The 20340-nt window shown below is 39.5% G+C and overlaps 1 protein-coding gene and 1 non-coding gene across 3 annotated transcripts in view; one reads left to right on the forward strand and one right to left on the reverse strand.

Annotated features, from left to right (window-relative positions):
* SMIM14 (small integral membrane protein 14) overlaps window positions 1–20340 on the reverse strand; it is a 79490-nt gene that overhangs the window by 48000 nt on the left and 11150 nt on the right. Inside the window, exon 1 of one of the 2 annotated variants that reach the window (XM_025386413.1) lies at window positions 18997–19113. The exons of the other annotated variant lie outside the window; for it this stretch is intronic. The gene's annotated coding sequence lies outside the window, so the exon portion shown is untranslated. Of the gene's footprint in view, window positions 1–18996; window positions 19114–20340 lie in introns of those variants that run through there. 2 annotated transcript variants of the gene reach the window in all.
* On the forward strand, window positions 13308–13369 carry LOC112625586. The gene has a single exon (XR_003119670.1). It is a non-coding gene; the product is annotated as a U7 small nuclear RNA (small nuclear RNA).

Here is a 20340-nt window from a genome sequence, read left to right on the forward strand (position 1 = left end):
ACATAGGCCATTAGTGAGCTGTGGGACAACTTCAAATGGTCTAATATATGTGAATTGTGGCCACATCTATCAAAACTTATCAAATTGTATATTTAAATGTACATAGTTTATTGTTTATCAATTATATCTCAATAACAAGTAAAATTAATGCTTATATACAGCATTAGTCACGGAAAACCATTCTGGTTAAAAGGTGGAATAGGCAGATCAATAAAACAATTCATAAATTAACTTAAAGGAACTTAGTTCATTCACTCAAAAATATTTAGTGCTTGTGCTAGGCCTATTAGAAATTTAAAAGTAGGCTGAGCATGGTGGCTCATACCTGTAATCCTAGCTCTTGCGAGGCTGTGGCAAGAGGATCACTTGAGCTCAGGAGTTTGAGAATAGCCTGAGCAACATAGTGAGACCTCATCTCTATAAAAAGAAAAAAGAAAAAAGAAATTTAAAGTAAGCAAAAACTGATAGTTCTTACCCTAATAGTGTTCACATTCTAGTAGTAAAGATACTAATCTAAACGTTTTTAAAATTATAAATATAAACTGATAAATGCTATAAAAGATAAATGAAAGAGTGAAAAAGACAACTCCCAGAATGGATATTTGCAAATCATCTGTCCGATAAAGGTTTAATATTCACAATATATAAAGAATTCCTATAACTCAATAACAAAAGATAAGCATTTTAAAAATGGCAAATAACTTGAACAGACATTTATTCAAAGAAAATATACAAATGGCCAATAATTATATTAGAAATGCTTAAAGTCAGTAATCATTAGGGAGATGCAAATCAAAACCACAGTTAGATACCACTTCATACCTACTAGTATGGCCATAATCAAAATGGAAAATAAGTAATGTGGAAAAATTAGAACCCTCACATAACCCTCATGTAAAATGGTGGTGTGGCTGCTGTGGAAAATAGTTTGACAGTTCCTCAAAAGTTAAACACAGATTATCATAAGACTCAACAATTCTACTCATAGGTATATACCTAAAAGATTTGAAAACATGGACTCAAGATTGGGCATGGTGGCTCACACCTGTAATCCCAGCACTTTTGAAAGCCGAGGTGGGAGGATCACTCGAGCCCAGGCAACACGGTGAGAAAGACCCTGTCTCTATTTATAAACAATAACAAAAAAAGAAAACATGAACTCCAACAGATACGTATTTACCAAATAGTCACAGCGGCATTGTTTGCAATAGGCAAGAGACAGAAACAACCCAAGTGTCCATCGACTGAAAAATGGATAAACAAAATGTGGTGTACACATACAATGGGGATATTCAGCTGTAAAAAGGAATGAAGTTCTGATATATGTTACAACATGAAGGAACTCTGAAAACATTCATCAACCTGAAATTAGCCAGACAAAAAATAATATGGTATGATTCAATTTATATGAAATATCTAGCTAGAATAGGCAAATTCATGGAGACAGGAAGTAGAATGGTGACTTCCAGGGACTTAAGGAAGAAAGAAATGGGGAGTTACTGCTTAACGAGTAGAGTTTGTATCTGTGGTAATAAAAAAGTTTTCAAAATGATGGTGATGATTGTACAACACTGTGAATGTAATTAATGTCATCAAATTGTACACTTTAAAAGTGGTTAAAACTGCAAATTTTGTTATATTTTACCCCAATAAAAACAATCACTCTGGCTGCCTAGAGCTGGAAGTTTGCAGGGAAAATAGGGAGTGACTGCTAACGTGTATAGGCTCTTTTAGGGGCTGAAAAAAATGTTTTATGGTGATAATCACACAACTCTGTGAATATACTAAAAGCCACTGTACTATACATTTTATTTAATTTATTTATTTTTTTGAGATGGAGTCTTGCTCTGTCACCCGGGCTGGAGTACAGTGTCATGATCTCGGCTCACTGAAACCTCCACCTCCCGAGTTCAAGTAATTCTCCTGCCTCAGTCTCCCGAGTAGCTGGGACTACAGGTGCGTGCTACCATGCCTGGCTAATTTTTTCTATTTTATTTTTAGTAGAGACACTGTTTCACCATGTTAGCCAGGATGGTCTCGAACTCCTGACCTAGTGATCTGACTGCCTCAGCCTCCCAAAGTGCTGGGATTACAGGCATGAGCCACCATGCCCGGCCTGTATTGTACATTGTACATGGGTGCACTGTATGGTATGTGAATCATATCTCAAAAAAGCTGTTATGTAAATGGTGCCTAGAGAGCACATACACATTCTAAACTCATCTGGCGTGTCAGGGAAGATTTTACTGAAGAATTAACTAGGAGTTGAGAATGGAGGAATGAGTTAAATACATTAGGGTGAGGTAGAGGTAGAAGGTGTGAGACTTGGGGGTGGAGGGCATTCTAGACACAAAGGGAAAAGTAATACAAAGGTCCTTAATGAGTAAGAGTATGACACATTGGAGGAACTGAAAGAAAGCCACAATGTGCTAGAATCCAGAAAGCAGAGTGGTTTAACATGAGACAGGACAGGTCAGAGGGAGTCATGCCACAAAGGGTCTTTCAGGCCATGTTCATGATTAGGTCATTACCCCAAGGGTAATGTGAAGAACAACGTGAAGCAATGTGCTTTCATCCTGGTATGTTCTAAAAAGACCACCTTGGCTGCACGATGGAAAACTGAGAAAAGGGAAGCCACAGTATGTAGAGGGAACCTAGTTAAAATGCTTTTTCAACAGATCAGTGACAATGGTGGGGCTCCTTGGAGAACGATATTTTAACAACAGCATATTGAATCACTGGAAGGAAGACAAGTTATTTCCTAAATCGTGTTAGCTCCCTCCCTATTCTCATTCTTTATACCAAAATAAATTCTAGACACATGAGTGATTTAACTTTTTATTTTGAGACAAGGTCTCCCTCTGTTGCCCAGGCTGGAGTGCAGTGGCGCTAACACCCCTCACCGCAGCCTCAACCTCCCAGGCTCAAGTGATCCTTCCCTCTCAGCCTCCCAAGTAGCTAGGACCACAGGTACACACCCCACCTTGCTAGTTTTAAATTTTCTACAAAGATGGGGTCTCCCTATGTTGCCCAGGCTGGTCTTGAACTCTTGAGCTCAAGTGATCCTCCCTCCTTAGCCTTCCAAAGTGCTGAAATTACAGGTGTGAGCCACCGCACCTGACCCAGTTCAACTTTTAAAAATGAAGTCACACATAAAATTAGTCAACTACAGCAACAGATTAGAATACAGTGTTCACAAACTGACCCATGATTTTACTGAAATTTAGAATATGCAAAAGGTGCCATTTAAAAACATGGATTATTTAATAAATGGCAGGGTAATTGTCTTTTTTTTTTTTTTTTAAGGTAAACTGTGACACACACATAAAGCACTGGAGGCCTGAGCAATATAGCAAGACCCCATCTACAAAAAAATTTTTTTTTAATTAGCTGGGTGTGGTGGCATGTACCTGTAGTTCTAACTACTCTGGAGGCTGAAGTGGGAAGATTACTTGAGCCCAGGAGTTTGAGACCATTGTGAGCTATGATCACCTCACTGCACTCCAGCCTGAGTGACAGAACTAGACCTGGTCTCTTAAAAAAAAAAAAAAAAAAACTGAAAGAACATACATCAGACTTAATATAGGGGAACAGAGTTTCACTGTCAATTTTTACATTTCTTATGAGCATGTATTTATGTATTAAGACTTCTAAAATACAAATTTTAATTTTAAAAAGCCACACATATATAATTACAAGAAGATGACTGGGATACATATAGAATATAAGTCCAAGAAACCATGAAGGAAAGGACCAATAATTTTAACAACCAAAACCAATAAAAGTTTCTATAAAACCAAAAATATACCATAAAATGAAAAGACAACAAACTTGAAAAACCATGTGCAATATCAGGGCTAGTTTCCTTAATTTACAGAGAATTCTGAAAAAATCAGTATGAAAATGGCAACCTAGTAGAAAAGTGAGCGAAGATTACATTCACAGGAAAACACAGAGCCAATAAGCAAATACAAAATGGAAGTGTAAATCAATACAATCTTACACGTATCAGGAGAGTGATAAAATTAATTCATCCAGCCAGGCACAGTGGCTCACGCCTGTAATCCCAGCACTCTGGGAGGCCAAGGCAGGCCTGACCTGAGGTCAGGAGTTCGAGACAAGCCTGGCCGACATGGCCAAACCCCATCTCTACTAAAAATACAAAAATTAGCTGGGCACGGTCGTGGGTGCCTGTAATCCCAGCTACTCGGGAGACTGAGGCAGGAGAATCGCTTGAACTCAGGGGGTGGAGGTTGCAGTGACCCAAGATAGTGCCAATTCACTCCAGCCTGAGCAACAGAGCAAGACTCCATCTCAAAAAAAAAAAAAAAAAAAAATTAGCCAGGCGTGGTGGTGTGCGCCTGTAATCCTAGCTACTCAGGAGGCCGACAGGAGAATCGATGAACCCAGGAGGTGGAGGTTATAGTAAGCCGAGATTGCACCACTGCACTCCAGCCTGGGCAACAGAGCAAGACTCCATCTCAAAATAATAATAATAATTCAGCCTAGTTAATTTGAATATCCAAATTCAAACAAGCATGCAAAATTTCTGTACAGCATGTTTACTGGAATACCGTAACAGCAAAGAAAAAAGTAATGCAAAGTATTTATCAGTGTTGTTTCGATTAAATGATGCAATGAGTACATAAGATCCTATACAGCTGTTAGAAAAATTAAGGTAGATTTCTACGTGGTGATTTGGTGAAACAACCAAAATATATTGAGATGAAATCAAGCCATAAACAGGGCAAACCTTTCCATCTAATATCCTTCTAGATCTGCCTGCCTGAGCTAAAGGTAGAAGGGGAGGTGAGGATTGGAAGGGGAGATGGAGATGTGGCCTAAGCTGGAGAGCTCACTTTCTGGAAGGTAAGCAAACCATGTGTAAACTCTACTTCACAGTTTTGTCTGAGGCCACTCTGTCCACACCTTTTTTAGAAAAAAAAAAAAAGGTGATTAGCTTTCACGTTTGATTGTATATATCCAACACAGAAAACTCTGACAGTAAATATAACCTACCCTTATATATAAAGTTCACCAGTATGCCGGGCACGGTGGCTCACGCCTGTAATCCCAGCACTTTGGGAGGCCGAGGCGGGTGGATCACGAGGTCAGGAGATCAAGACCATCCTGGCTAACATGGTGAAACCCCGTCTCTACTAAAAATACAAAAAATATCGTGCCACTGCATTCCAGCCTGGGCGACGGTGAGACTGTGTCTCAAAAAAAAAAGTTCACCGGTAAATTCCTGTGTCTCAACTGTCTTTTCTGGTTTTTTTTGTTTTTTCTTTCTTGAGACGGAGTTTCGCTCTTGTTACCCCAGTTGGAGTGCAATGGCGCAATCTTGGCTCACTGCAACCTCCACCTCCCAGGTTCAAGCAATTCTCCTGCCTCAGCCTCCCAAGTAGCTGGGATTACAGGCATGCGCCACCACACCCGGCTAATTTTTTATTATTAGTAGATACTAATAATACTGTGTTGGTTAAAATGAAGATATTTTACTAAGATTTTCTTATTTTTTAAAAATTTGAGACAGGGTCTCACTGTGTCACCAAGGCTGGAGTGCAGTGGCACAATCACAGCTCACTGCAGCCTCGACTTGCCAGGCTCCAGCTATCCTTCCACTTCAGCCTCCCTAGTAGCTGGGACTGCAGGCACCTGCTAACATGCCTAATTTTTATATTTTTGGTAGAGACAGGGTTTTGCCATGTTTCCCAGGTTGGTCCTGAACTCCTGAGGTTAAGAAATCCACCTGCCTTGGCCTCCCATAGTGCTGGGATTATTGGCATGAGTCAACAAGCTGGCCTTTTACTAAGGTTTTTATAAAACAAATTCATATACAGAAATGACCACCTCTGTAGCCTCTGAACACAGAACTTTAAGAAAGCACAAGCACACTGGCTTTCATAAAGGGAGACTTGTTTTTATCACTGTATTACCCACCACAATTGTAAAACATGGCTATTTTAAAATCTCTTTTTAATTCATTAAATTAACAAAATCAGACTCCACCACCACCCCTAAAAAAAAAACAGAGCTTCTGGAGGGCAGAAATCTTAGTCATCATCTCTGAACACCACCTATACTGCTTAGCCACAGCACTCACAGAATAAATATTTACTGAATTCTTGACAATGTTTATTTTCTCTACATCTATATGTGCCAGGAACAAGTAAATCAACTAGAATTTTAAATTATACTTCAGTCTTAATTAGCCTCCAGTAAAATGAGAAAGTATATTTATAAATAGGACATTCCTCAATAGTGCTACACTTCTGTGGAACTTTCTTCCTGTAAACTTGAGCTGTTTTAAGTACTACTTGGTTTTCAGTTAACAGTTTCCATTTTAAAATCACTGGGTTTTTTTTTTTTGAAAATAGGATGAACACAGTTCTCTTTTGATGAAGACCCAAAAACAAGTGTCAACACAAACCAGCAGCTAGGCACCAGAAGAAAAAAACTTAACCAGTCCCACCGCACATTTAAATCCTGTGGTCTCCAGAGACATTAAGCTGCTCTATCCTAGGCAAGACAGAACAGTGTTACTGAATCAGAACTTTAGTAAATCTGCCTCAATAAGGTCTTTGATAGAAAGTAATTTAAAACAATGTTTCATCTTGTATGTTTCACAGACTTGTTCATCTCCCCAATATATATCCCTAATGTTAGAGAACAATGCCAATACCAAAGTCACGGGGGGCTTGATCCTTGAGGACAAGCAGCTTCAAGACTTGTTTCTCAAAAACGTGCAACAGGTTTCAAAGGTCTAAGTCATGAAAACATAAATAGTTTACTAAGAAAATTCAAAATAGCCAGGCACAGTGGCTCACACTTGTAATCGCAGCATTTTGGGAGGTCAAGGAGGGTGGATCACCTGAGGTTAGGAGTTCAAGACCAGTGTGGCCAACATGGTGTGAAACCCAGTCTCTACTAAAAATACAAAAATGTGCTGGGCATGGTGGTGCAAACGCCTGTAATCCCAGCTGCTTGGGAGGCTGAAGCAGAATTGCTTGAACCTGGGAGGGTTATAGTGAGCCAAGATGGCACCATTGCACTCTAGCCTGGGCAACAGGAGCAAAATTCAGTTACAAAATAAATAAACAAATAAATAAAAGAAAAGTCAATAGAATCGAGGAGCAGTAAGGGAAGCAAACATAGGCATAGATGAAATAAAAGAGACAATAAGTTGATCATTATTGAAGTTGTGTTATAGGTTCTGGGGAGTTCCTAGGCTACCTTTTTTTTTTTTTTTGAGATGGAGTTTTGCTCTTGTTGCCCAAGCTGGAGTGCAGTGGCGCGATCTTGGCTCACTGCAACCTCTACCTCCCGGGTTCAAGCGATTCTGCTGCCTCAGCCTCCAGAGTAGTTGGGATTACAGGTGTGCGCCACATGCCTGCCTAATTTTTTGTATTTTTAGTAGAGATGGAGTTTTGTCATGTTGGATAGGCTGGTCTTGAACTCCCAACCTCAGGTGATCTGCCTGCCTCAGCCTCCCAAAGTGCTGGGATTACAGGCATGAGCCACTGCACCTGGCCCCTATGCTACTTTTTAAAAATATTTTTATATTTCCATAATAGTCACTGAATTTGTATGTCAGCATTTTCCCATTTTTGTGATAGCAATCTGACTTCAGGTATATATTAAGCAACATGGTTTATAAGTGACTTTTTATATAGCATTAAGGGCAAAATAAACATGTCTGAAGCTCTCAAACAATTCTTAGCACAGAAAAGCAGGGAAATAACATGACTGTTGAGAAGGCAAAAAGCAATTCCCCTTATTCTGCAGGTGCAGGTCACTTTCTCTCCTCTACAACTAACACAACCTTTCCTGGTAGAATTTGGCAGGAATAACTCAGCTGAGTCATACTGTTGCTACATGTGGTGAGGGAATTTTCCAGTGCTGTTAACCAATTTATCATTGCTGTTAGAACCTTAAACACTCCAGCTCATGTAAGCTCATGAAAGAGATAGAGAGAGTTAAAATAGCCGATAGAGTCTCTAAAATGTTTTTTTATTTTTTTAAATTTATTTATAGAGACAAGATTGCCCAGGCTGATCTTGAACTCCTGGGCTCAAGTGATCCTCCCACCTTGGCCCCCCGAAGCATTGGGATTACAGGCGTGAGGCAAGTAAGACATTAATATTAGGGGAAGCTGGGTGAGGAGTATACAGTAACTTTGTATTACCTTTGCAACTTTTCTGTAAGTCTAAATTTATCGCAAAATAAAAATATTTACTTAAAAAATGTCAAGTCCAACAGACCTTTAAAAAATAAATAAATGGATGGAGGGATTTTTAGGGCAATGAAACAATTCTGTATATTACTACAGTGGTAGATACATGTCATACATTTGTCAAACTCCATAAGATGTACAATACCAAGAGTGAACCCTAATGTAAACTATGACTTTAGGTAATAACGACTTTTCAATGTTTGGTTCGTTGACTATAACAAAAGGTTAACACTCTGGTGTCTGATAGTAGGGAAGCTATGCATGTGTGGGGGCAGGGGATATATAAGAACTCTATACTTTCTTTTTTTTTTTTTGATACGGAGTCTCGCACTGTCGCCCAGGCTGCAGTGCAGTGGCCGGATCTCAGCTCACTGCAAGCTCCGCCTCCCGGGTTCACACCATTCTCCTGCCTCAGCCTCCCGTGTAGCTGGGACTACAGGCGCCCGCCACCACGCCCGGCTAATTTTTTTGTATTTTTAGTACAGACGGGGTTTCACCGTGTTAGCCAGGATGGTCTCGATCTCCTGACCTCGTGATCCACCCGTCTCGGCCTCCCAAAGTGCTGGGATTACAGGCGTGAGCCACCGCGCCCGGTGAGAACTCTATACTTTCTGCTCAATTTTCCTGTGAACCTAAAACTGCTCTAAAAAAAATGACATTAAAAAAATAAACTAAAAACCTGGATGTGGATCAATGAAACAAGACTGGTCAGGAGTTAAAGACCATTGAAACTGGATTATGGGTAACTGAAAATTGTTGAGCCCACTTTTGTGTATATTTTTTAAACCTATAATAAAAAGTGTTTTTACAAAGCTTGTACCCTTAAGAATTACATTTCTATCACTCTGTCCTAAGGGACTGTCTGAATTGTGCATTACTGAATATTCAAAAAATTATAAAGAACCCAAATGTTAGTAATTAAAGTTATGGTACATTCGAGCAATGAAACATACTATGTAGTAACACGGTATAGCTAGCAAAACTGGCCTCTTGCTAACAGCATCTCTATAGTAGATTTGGCTTATTCTGCTAGGCCATTCCATTGAAAATAAAGAAGGGACATCCCTGAAAAGGGTTAAACATTCCCAATTTTGTTGTTGTTGTTTTGAGGCTGAGACTCCCTCTGTCACCCAGGCTGGAGTGCAGTGTCGCCATCTTGGCTCACTGCAACCTCCAACTCCTGAGTTCAAGTGATTCTCCTGCCTCAGCCTCCCGAGTAGCTGGGAACACAGGCATGTGCCACCACACCTGGCTAATTTTTATATTTTTAGTAAAGACAGAGTTTCACCATGTTGGCCAGGCTGGTCTCAAACTCCCGGCCTCTAGTGATCTGCTCCCTCAGACTCCCAAAGTGCTCGGATTACAGGAGTGAGCCACCGCGCCTGGCCACATTTTATAACTTGGGAGTTTCTGACTCTTGCTGCTTAGACTCCATTGTCATAACAGACAAAAACTGAATGCGTGACGTGGAAAGTTCTCTTTCCTTAAGTTAATCCTCCCTGGCACCCACATCAAAACATAACAGAAATGTGTAACCTCACTGTGAGCTTATCTTCTCTATACATCTTCCAATCCATTCCTTACATTTAAAAAAGAAAAAAGAAAAGCAGTATTCTAAGGACCCAGAATTACTGTAACTGGATTTTTTCCTTATTTTTCTCAAGGCTGTAGTATAAAAATATGCACCCTTATTAAACCTCTCTACTCTTTTTGCCAATCCCTGCTTTCCTCTCTCCTTCAAAAAGGTTAATTCCCCACTCCTTTTCCAAGAGCAACAATACTAAGAGATTCATTTCCCTCCTAAGAAATGAGTCAGAATTCCAGTATGCTCAGTGTGAAATTCCCGTGATTAAGGTTTTTAAAAATATGTAGAATTACTACCTACCAAGAATTTAAACTTGGGGAAAAATTATTATACATTAAACTCATTACACTGGTTATTGTTAAGATGATCAGGTATTGATTTTTTTTCTTATTTTCCTGTTTCTATACATATTACTTTTTAAACCAAATTATATATTTGCATATGTGTAAATATTTACATATATGTGCAAATTTGCATACATGTGTAAACAACAGATACTACCCAAAATAAAAATAAAATGCTGCTGTGGAAATTCCAATAACATTAGGAACTTAAGGCTAAGTTTTTATCAATGGAGAGATGTTTGCAAATAGTCCCAAACTTTTAGTATTTGAAAGAAGACCTAAGTGGCCTGGAGACAGAAGTAGTAAGGAGATTTTTTGCTGCATATGATTGTGTTTTCTGAAATTACACCATTTGAATATTTAACTATTCAAAGAGTATTAACTTTGTAAAAGAATAATCTTGAAGTTTCTTGTTCTTCTCTCCACTATAACCATGAGCTCTAGGGATAAATAATTATATATCAATGTACTCGAACTGAATATGTTAAATTGTCTTTCTATCATCACTGAAGTTGTTGGTTAGAGATAATATCTCGTAAAAGGGATTGTAACTCTGTAGGTAAATGTTACAAAATTAACCATATCCCATCATCAGTGAAGATATTAAAAAGTATATAAACAGGCCCTATCATGGATACTTCTAAAGTCAGCCTTTGACCTAAATCTGAGGCAATCATTGTTTGCAAAAATCAGTTTTCAAAGTTTACTTTTCCCTTCCCTACTTACTCTCTCTCTGGTGGAAGCTTTAACAGCTGAAGAGAATCTAAACAGTGAAACAGTGTATCTGAAACAGTGTATCTACCATAAACTACTAATATTGGTATAGTACTTTGTTAAATTAAGTTTAAAATAAAAGCAAATGGAAATTCATTTTTAAATTCGTTTTAAAAACACATGTAAGACAGAAAAAAATCAGGAAAATGACAATGCCTAGTTTTGTTTTTTATCTTTTCCCAAGGTGCACCTGCAGTCAAACACATCATCTGGATGCTTACCATAGTTGAGATGACAAAGGAAAAAATGGTAGAGAAAGGAGAGAAGTAAGAGAGAATATTACTCCTGCCAAAGCAAGTACACTTCTTCAGAAATAACAAGTGGAGCCAACATAGAAACCTAAACTATCAGTGACATCAAATCATGACCACTTAAGTCTTGGCAAATACAGAAAAGGCCCCCAAAACATCAAGAGAGGAATTATCACCAGGAGCTGCTAAGGAGAACTTACACCATCAAGAAAAAGGAAAAATTCACTGAAGCCCAACTCATTTGAACACCTTGATACTGAACACTGCAACACGCATGGGAAAAACAATGATGAGCAAGATGTGACCACCTCCAGATAACCTCAGTCTAATAAAAGTGGGGCTCCAGGAACTGCACTTAAAAGCCCCAGAGTATTGGGAGGCTAAGGCAGGTGGGCCACAGGGTCAGGAGTTCAAGACCAGCCTGGCCAAGACGGTGAAACCCCATCTCTACTAAAAATACAAAAATTAGTCAGGCATGGTGGCAGGCGCCTGTAATCCCAGCTACTCAGGAGGCTGAGGTAGAGAACTGCTTGCACCCGGGAGGTGGAGGCTTCAGTGAGCCGAGATCGTGCCACTGCACTCCAGCCTGGGTGACAGAACGAGAGCGAGACTCCGTCCCAAAAAAAAAAAAAAAAAAGCCCCCAAGTAATAAAACTCACTCCTTCTCATTCTCTTTTACCCACTGTCACTGATTACACTTCCCAAGCAGCAAGCATCATTGTATAATAGCTTTTATATATTTTAGGTCTGGTAATTTACAGAAAGGACTGCACTTTTTTCAACCTGCTTGTTGGACCCTGAAGGGCTGTCAAGCCCCCCTGTTGAGAAGAAAGTGAGTGTGAATAGACTCAGTGGGAAGCAGCATTATGGAGCAGAGATTTGGGCATAAAATAGCAGCAGGGATGCATATACACCAATACCCACCTCTCCTGGCTGTTAGATCCTTTATAGTCCACAAGCCTGTCTTTGGAAAATATATGATATATTATCTCTAACCAACAAATTAAGTGATGATAGAGGGTAAGACTGGGTTTAGACAATTTAGCATATTCAGTTCAAAAGAAAATTGAAATATAATTAAATATATATTTTGAGAAAATTGAGATATAATTATATATTTTGAGCAAAGAGATAAACTTTCTCAAAATATATATAAATATATATTATATTTAAATATAAATATATTTAATTATAATATATATTTAATACATTTAGTTACATTTAATATATATTTATACATATTTAATATAATGTATTTGTTTAATATATTTAATACATAAATATATATTTTAAAGAGAGAGACTGGGACTCATGCTCTGTTGCCCAGGCTGGAGTGCAATGGCAATCACAGCTCACTGTAGCCTCAAACTCATGGGGGCTCAAGTGATCGTCCCACGTCAGCCTCCTGAGGAGCTGGGACTACAGGCGCAGGCCACCACACCCAGCTACTTAAAAAAATATTTTTGCTGGGCATGGTAGCTCATGCCTTTAATTCCAGCACTTTGGGAGACTGAGGTGGGAGGATTGCTTGAGCCCAGGAGTTCAAGACTGGCCTGAGAAACAGCAAGACCCCATCTCTATTAAGAAAAATATATATTTAAAAATAAAAATAAATTTTTTTGTAGAGACGGAGGTCTTGCTATGTTGCCCAGGATGGTCGACATAGCAAGGCCAGGCTGATCCTCTGGCCTCAGCCTCCCAAAGTGTTGGGATTATAGGCGTGAGCCATTGTGCCCAACCTGGAATATACTGAATATAAAAGTGCTTGTGAGCTGCTATGTACTATAGGAATGTAATGAAAATGATATTTCACTATTACTGTTTCCACAACAATCCACTTTTATGTGGGAAGTGGTGAATGAGTCCTGATGACCCTGTGTTAAATTTTTAAGGCCAAATGTCTTCCTTGTCCTGGCAGGAATAAACAAGTTTTTAAAAAACAGTGTGCAAACACACACACACACAAACACACTTACAACCAGCAAATCAGATTTATAGAATTGTCTGAACAAATTCCCCTCAAAATATATTTATTTATATTTATATATCAAAATTGGAATCACAAATAAATGGGGAAGGGATTCCAATTTCAATAAATTCAGTGCTAGGAAAACCTACAGTGTTATAGCTCTTTCAGAATTTGTCTAGTAGACTTTCCAGTTTTTGCTGGAAAGCTCCCCAGAAAAAAATTCCAAAAAGAAAAAGAAAACCTACTAGCAGTTAAGGAAGAAAAAAAAATCAGCAATTCTACCAGATAAGTAAGGTTAACATTTATTTGATATTCAGGGAAGGACTTCCTACAGATACATACAAACTTTGCAACCATTAAAGTACAGAGAAAATGCAAAAAAGATAAATACAATGAAAAATATCAAATTTAGGACACAAGACTGTGCATTTAAAAAAAAATCCCAAGTAAAATTTAAAAAGCAAAAGAATTAGGGGAAAAAAACTCCAAACATTCCACTAATATGGCTGGCAAAGACATTTTAAAAATAAAGAGCAAATGCAAACCAATTCTTTAGTAAGATGCAGCCATTTATATACTGCATTGGAAATTACAAACTATGATAACTTTTCTGGCAATACAAATCCAGATGTTAAAAAACGTGCATGCCCTCTGAATAAGTCCAGTTCTAAGCCTATCAAGGAAAATAATCTGAAGTACAAAGATTTATATACAAAGATGGTTATCATGGCTTTAAAGTAGTGAAAAATGGGGATAATCTAAATATCCAGCTAAAAAGAAATATTTAAATTGTGATACACACTGTAAAGTATTATACAGCCAAATGTTTCTTTTTTTTTCCTTTTTTTTTTTGAGAAAGGCTCTCGCTCTGTCACACAGGCTGGCATGCAGTAGAGCAATCATGGCTCACTGCATCCTTGACCTCCCAGGTTCAAGTGATCTGATCCCAAGTGGCTGGGACTATGGGGGCATATGTTATCATGCTTGGCTTTTTTTTTTTTTTTAAGTAGAGACGGGGTCTTATTATGCTTCTCAGGCTAGTCTTGAACTCCCAGGCTCAAGTGATCTTCCTGCCTCAGCCTCAAGCGATCTTCCTGCCTCAGCCTCCCAAAGTGCTGGGATTACAGGAATGAGCCACCACATTCAGCCTCATTTTCTTTCTTGATAATATGAAGGAATGATCACAATATAATGTTAAAAGCATATTAAAAAGGGCATAAAAATAAACATAGCAAATGCACGTTTTAATTTATTTTTATTAATTTATTTTTTGAGACAGAGTCTCCCTTTTTTGCCCAGGCTTAAGTGCAGTGGCACATCTCGGCTCACCGCAACCTCCGCCTCCTGGGTTCAAGTGATTCTCCTGCCTCAGCCTCCTGAGTAGCTGGGATTACAGGTGTGTGCCACCACACCCAGCTAATTTTTTTTTCATTTTTAGTAGAGACAGGGTTTCACCATTTTGGCCAGGCTGGTCTTGAACTCCTGACCTCAAGTGATCTGCCCGCCCCGGCCTCCCAAAGTGCTGGGATTACAGGCATGAGTCATTGCTCCTGGCCTGCAAATGCACATGTTTTTAAAGGCACAGGAACACACATACAAATGAAAAGGCTGAAAGAAAACATAACACTTTAACATCTGTTATCTCTGGGTGGCAGGATTTTACTTTTCACTTTGTACAATTTTCAAATATCATATAATGGTTACATATTGACTTTTATAATCAGGAAAAAAAAATTTGGATGCAGCAGCTAAATCCAGGGAATGTCACTCAGTTTCTTCAACAAATAAATGGCAATAAATAAATAAATCTTAAGAGATGGCAGGGGAATGGTTACAGATTAAAACAAAATTAAGAGATACCAATCCTGATTCAAACCAACCTAGTAAAAGGACATTTATGAACTATCAGGAACTTTGAACACTGTTGAAATGACATTGTTACATAAGTACAATGTCAATGATCACATCCAAAAAGAGTCCTTATCTCTTAGGGATCTCACTAAGTATTTTCAGTTAAAGTGATACAATGCCTGGGGTCTAGTTTAAAATAAACCTGCCAAGAGGGGAGAGGTATGGATGAAACAAAACCACCATGAGTTTAACTGTTGAAGGCAAGTGATGGGTCCACAGAGATTCATTACACCATTCTACCTTTTAGTGCTAAAAATTTCAAACTATTAATACATAAAAGTTTTTTTAACGATACATTTTTATAGAAAAACAATTATCTCCCCCCCTTCTCCCCCACTCCATGCAAGCAGAGCTCTTCCTGAGAAGGGGGGAACAACAATGGCTAATTCAAGGCCAGAATATGAAAACTCTCTTTATTGTGATTTTAAAGAACGTGATTTATGATAAAGTTACTTTTCACATAGCCAGCCAAATCTTCACAGTGATGAAGAACAATATCACAAGTCTTTCCATGTTAAAAATAGGCCGGGTGCAGTGGCTCACACCGGTAATCCTAGCACTTTGGGAGGCCAAGAAGGGCGGATCACCTGAGGCCAAGAGTTCAAGACCAGCCTGGCGAACACGGTGAAACTCCATCTCTACTAAAAACACACAAAAAAAATTAGCTGGGCGTGGTGGCACACGCCTGCAGTCTCTGCTACTTGGGAGGCTGAGGCAGGAGGATCACTTGAACCCAGGAGGCAGAGGTTGCAGTGAGCAGAGATTGCGCCACTGTACTCCAGCCTGGGTGACAGAGCAAGACTCCATCTGAAAAAATGAAAAAATAAAAATAAAAACCCTCAGCAAGAAGAAAATGTAATAAATGCAATGCAATCTGATGTGCTAAAAGAGAAAAAAAAAATTAGAAGAAAATGTACAGTAACAATTTAGAAGGTATGCAATTATTCATAACCATTGCCTGCTCAGTAAAAAAGAAAAAAAAGGTTTAAAAAAATAGAATGTATGCAATTAGTTTTTATATAACAGAAAATAGAGATACTGGTCAATGAAATGGCAGGCCAGAGGAAGCATTCTATGCATTTTTATCTTAAAAAGCATCAATAAGTAGTTGGGATGACTTTTATCAGATTACTCAGTCTCAGTATAATGAAGTGTTCAAACATACTCATACACAATACTTTTTACAAAATATTCAAAGCTGATTATTCTTTTAACACAAATGGCTCTCAAATATTGCCACACCTAGTTTATGTTCTAATGTAGCTTTACTACTTTCACATCTTAATAAGAGCCCTTCTGATAAAAATCAAAGCAGGAAAATTTTGTTTTTAAAATGAGGAACATAGCCCCAGCTAAGGTAGTAATTTCACCAAGATCACACATCTAGTATATGACAGATCTTATACAGGAAGTCACATTGTAAATTCCTGACCAGGACTCATTCACCATCTGCCAGATATGACCAATCATGCTAGTTATGTTTGTTTCACCCTTACAAAGACAACTTTAGGGCAGTACAGAAATTAGATAACTACCAATTAACTTCATATTAGTTCATCCGGGCGCAGTGGCTCATGCCTGTCATTCCAGCACTTTGGGAAGCCAAGGGAGGCGGATCACCTGAAGTAAGGAGTTCAAGACGAGTCTGGCCAATATGGTGAAATCCCGTCTCTACTAAAAACACAAAAATTAGCTGGGCATGGTGGTGCACCCCTGTAATCCCAGCTACTTGGGAGGCTGAAGCAGAAGAATCGCTTGAACCCAGGAGGCGGAGGTTGTAGTGAGCTGAGATCACACCATTGCAATTGTACTCCAGCCTGGGCAACAGAACAAGACTCCATCTCAAAAAATAAAAATAAAAAACTTCCTATTAGTTCTCAGCAATAAAATACTTTTCTCTTAAACTACATTTGCATCTCTGATGGTAAGTAGGCAAGAAAAGGATGCGGACTCGGCTGGGCATGGTGGCTCACGCCTATAATCCTAGCACTTTGGAAGGCCGAGGCAGGCAAAAAAAAGACTGGTGTAGTGGCGCGTGCCTGTAATGCCACCTACTCGGGAGGCTGAGACAGGAGAATGGCTTGAACCTGAGAGGCGGAGGTTGCAGTGAGCTGAGATCATGCCATTGCACTCCAGCCTAGGCAACAGGGCGAGACTCTGTCTCAAAAAAAAAAAGGATGCAGACTCAAGTTCAAATTGGTCAATTACTGTTTGCTAAAAATTATTCTAAAGCTATACTTGGGAGAAGTTAAAGACATACAAAATTTAAATGATTAAATAAACCCCGTTATATGCCCTTAATATCACAATTCTCTGTGATTGAAACTCACTCAGGATTAAAATTCCCTGAAACTCATCATTACAAATTTTTGTTTTTCTTTTTTGAGACGGAGTCTTGCTCTATTGCCCAGGCTGGAGTGCAGTGGCACAATCTCAACTCACTGCAACGTCTACCTCCCGGGTTTGAGTGATTCTCTGCCTCAGTCTCTCGAGTAGTTGGCACTACAGGTGCGCGCCACCACACCCGCCTAATTTTTGTATTTTTAGTAGAGATGGAGTTTCACCATGTTGGCCAGGCTGGTCTCGAACTCCTGACCTCAGGTGATCAGCCTCCCAAAGTGCTGGGATGGCAGGCATGAGCCACTGCACCCAGCCCATCCCTGAAATTCTTATAAAATATTTTTACAAGAAATCAAAAGCTTAAAGACACCCTTTTCAGAGGGCATACTATTCAAAAGGAAGAAACTAGAGCAGGTGAGAAGGGACAACAGAAGTTTATTTTCCACAGAGTACAACAGGAATATATAGAATAAACTAGGTCAGCATGGCCAGAGGCCTATGCAAGATATCACTGTATAGATCAGGTATAGATTAGTACAGGGGTCCCCAATCCCCAGGCCATGGACTGGTACTTGTCTGTGGCCTGTTAGGAACCTGGCAGCACAGTAGGAGGTGAGGTGCGGGCCAATGAGCATTACCACCTGAGCATTACCACCTGAGCATTACCACCTGAGCTCTGCCTCGTATCAGATCGGCGATGGCGTTAGATTTTCACTGGAGCGACTGCATGCGAAGGATCTAGGCTGCACACTCCTTATGAGAATCTAATGTCTGATGATCTGAGGTAGAACAGATTCATCCCAAAACCATCCTCCCCCCTCCCCCCACCCCCGCCCTGGCCCACTGTCTGTGAAAAAACTGTCTTCTATGAAAATGGTCCCTGGTGCAAAAAAGGTTGGGGACCACTGGATGACAGTATACCAAGTCTTCATTTATTTATATTCAACAAACCACAACTTCAAAAGTGGCACTATGACAACTTTGGAGATACAGCAGTTCTCACCCACTCAATTAAAGAGGAAAGGACTGAGGCTCTGAAAGCTTCAGTAATTTGCCCAAAGTCACACAGCACAGGAGGTGGGATTCAAACGCCCTGTCTTCTCTCACTTCTCCTTTCTTGAAAAGGATGTATCTAACAAGTTCTCAGGGGACTAAGTAACCAGCAAGAGAGTTCAGAGGAGGATACAGAAGAAACAAAGGTAGCTTTTACCATCAAGAGCTTGCAATCAAGTTAACTGTTAATTTAAATAATAATTGCCTACCAATATATAATTAACAACTAAATAAAAGTTACAAATTACCTTTGTGATCACTACTCCAGAGAATGCTCAAAACTGAAGAAAAGGAGAACACTCTTCCCCTTAACCCTCTATTCCATCGCTACTATGCTTAACTCTTCAAGGTCAGAGAGAATTTCCTCATCTCCTTAATGTTTCCATTTCTCTGCAACACATGATTCTGTTAAAGATTCACTCCCCAGGGTGCCACCATTTTTCTAGAAATTCTCATTAAATGTGACCCTATTTTCTCAGGTGCCTTAGTCTACTGGGCTGCTTAAACAAAATAACACAGACTGGGTAGGTTACAAACAACAGAAATTTACTTCTCACGGTTCTAGAGGCTAAGAAGTCCAAGATCAAGGCACTGGTAGATTCAGAGTCTGCTGAGGACCCACTCTCTGGTTGGTGGATGGTGCCTTCTCACTGTGTCTTACTATGGTGGAAGAGGGCGAGCAGCTCTCTGAGCCCTCTTTTATAAGGGCACTACTCCTCATCATGAGGGCTCCACCCTCATGACTTAATCACTACCCAAAGGCCCACCTCCTCCTAATACTATCACACTGGGGGTCAGGATTTCAAATATGAATTGTGGGGAACACAAGCATTCAGACCAAAGGACTGTCTTAAACATTACCCTCTCTTTCCTTGGTGACCTTTTTTTCTTTACCTATATCTGACTCCTATTCTAGAATCACTTTAGACTACACTTGCCAGAACATCATGGGATAGCAGAAAGAACATCCTTAGACAAAGAACTTACGGCAGTACTGAGAAATATTAATAGATAAATCACTTAGCCTCGTTGTGACTTCAGTTTATCCATAAAATAGGAGTGATCATTGAAACTATTCATTTTAAACACTTGTGCAAAGATCAAGTGAGAATTTGTAACAGTACTTAATAAACTGAAAAAGTTTTAAAACTTGGGGTCAGCTGAAGACCAAAGTATCTTTAACCCTTAGCCAAAGTTCTCTGTATAGTGCTCTGGAGTGTGTATGTTTCGCTGGGGCCAAAGCTATCACTCATCTGCATAAAAGGGAAAGAGAAGAAAGAGGTCTTCTATTCTTAATCTTGGTCTCTCACCTACTAATTTCCTGTCCTTTCCTGGCTGCAGTTTACTCTTATACAATCCTAAGAATTCTCTCTGCCTGGTCAAGGTTTAGGGGTAAAACTGATCATAAATAGTCGAACAAAGGAAAGCTTTTCAATTAAATCATCTTTGTTTGTATTCAATATTATGACCATAAGTTTCATAATTTGAAAACGTTTTCTAAAATTTCCACTCAAGAGGGCACATGTCATCAGGACCTCCTGTGTCACGGAGAGAAAATTTTTAAATCCTAAAAAAAAAGCCAGGCGTGGGGGCTCACACCTGTAATCCCAGCAGTTTGGGGGGCCGAGGCGGGTGGATCACAAGGTCAGGAGTTCACGAGACCAGCATGCCAATGTGGTAAAATGCTGTCTCAACTAAAAATTAGCCGGGTGTGGTGGCGCGCGCCTGTACTCCCAGCTACTCAGGAGGCTGAGGCAGGAGAACTGCTTGAACCCGGGAGGCAAAGGATGAAGTGAGCCAACACCCCGCCATTGCACTCCAGGCTGGGCAACAGAGTGAGACTCCATCACAAAAAAAAAAAAAAAAAAAAAAAAAAA

This window comes from Theropithecus gelada, chromosome 5, assembly GCF_003255815.1.
Source record: "Theropithecus gelada isolate Dixy chromosome 5, Tgel_1.0, whole genome shotgun sequence".
Taxonomy (NCBI): Eukaryota; Metazoa; Chordata; class Mammalia; order Primates; family Cercopithecidae; genus Theropithecus; species Theropithecus gelada.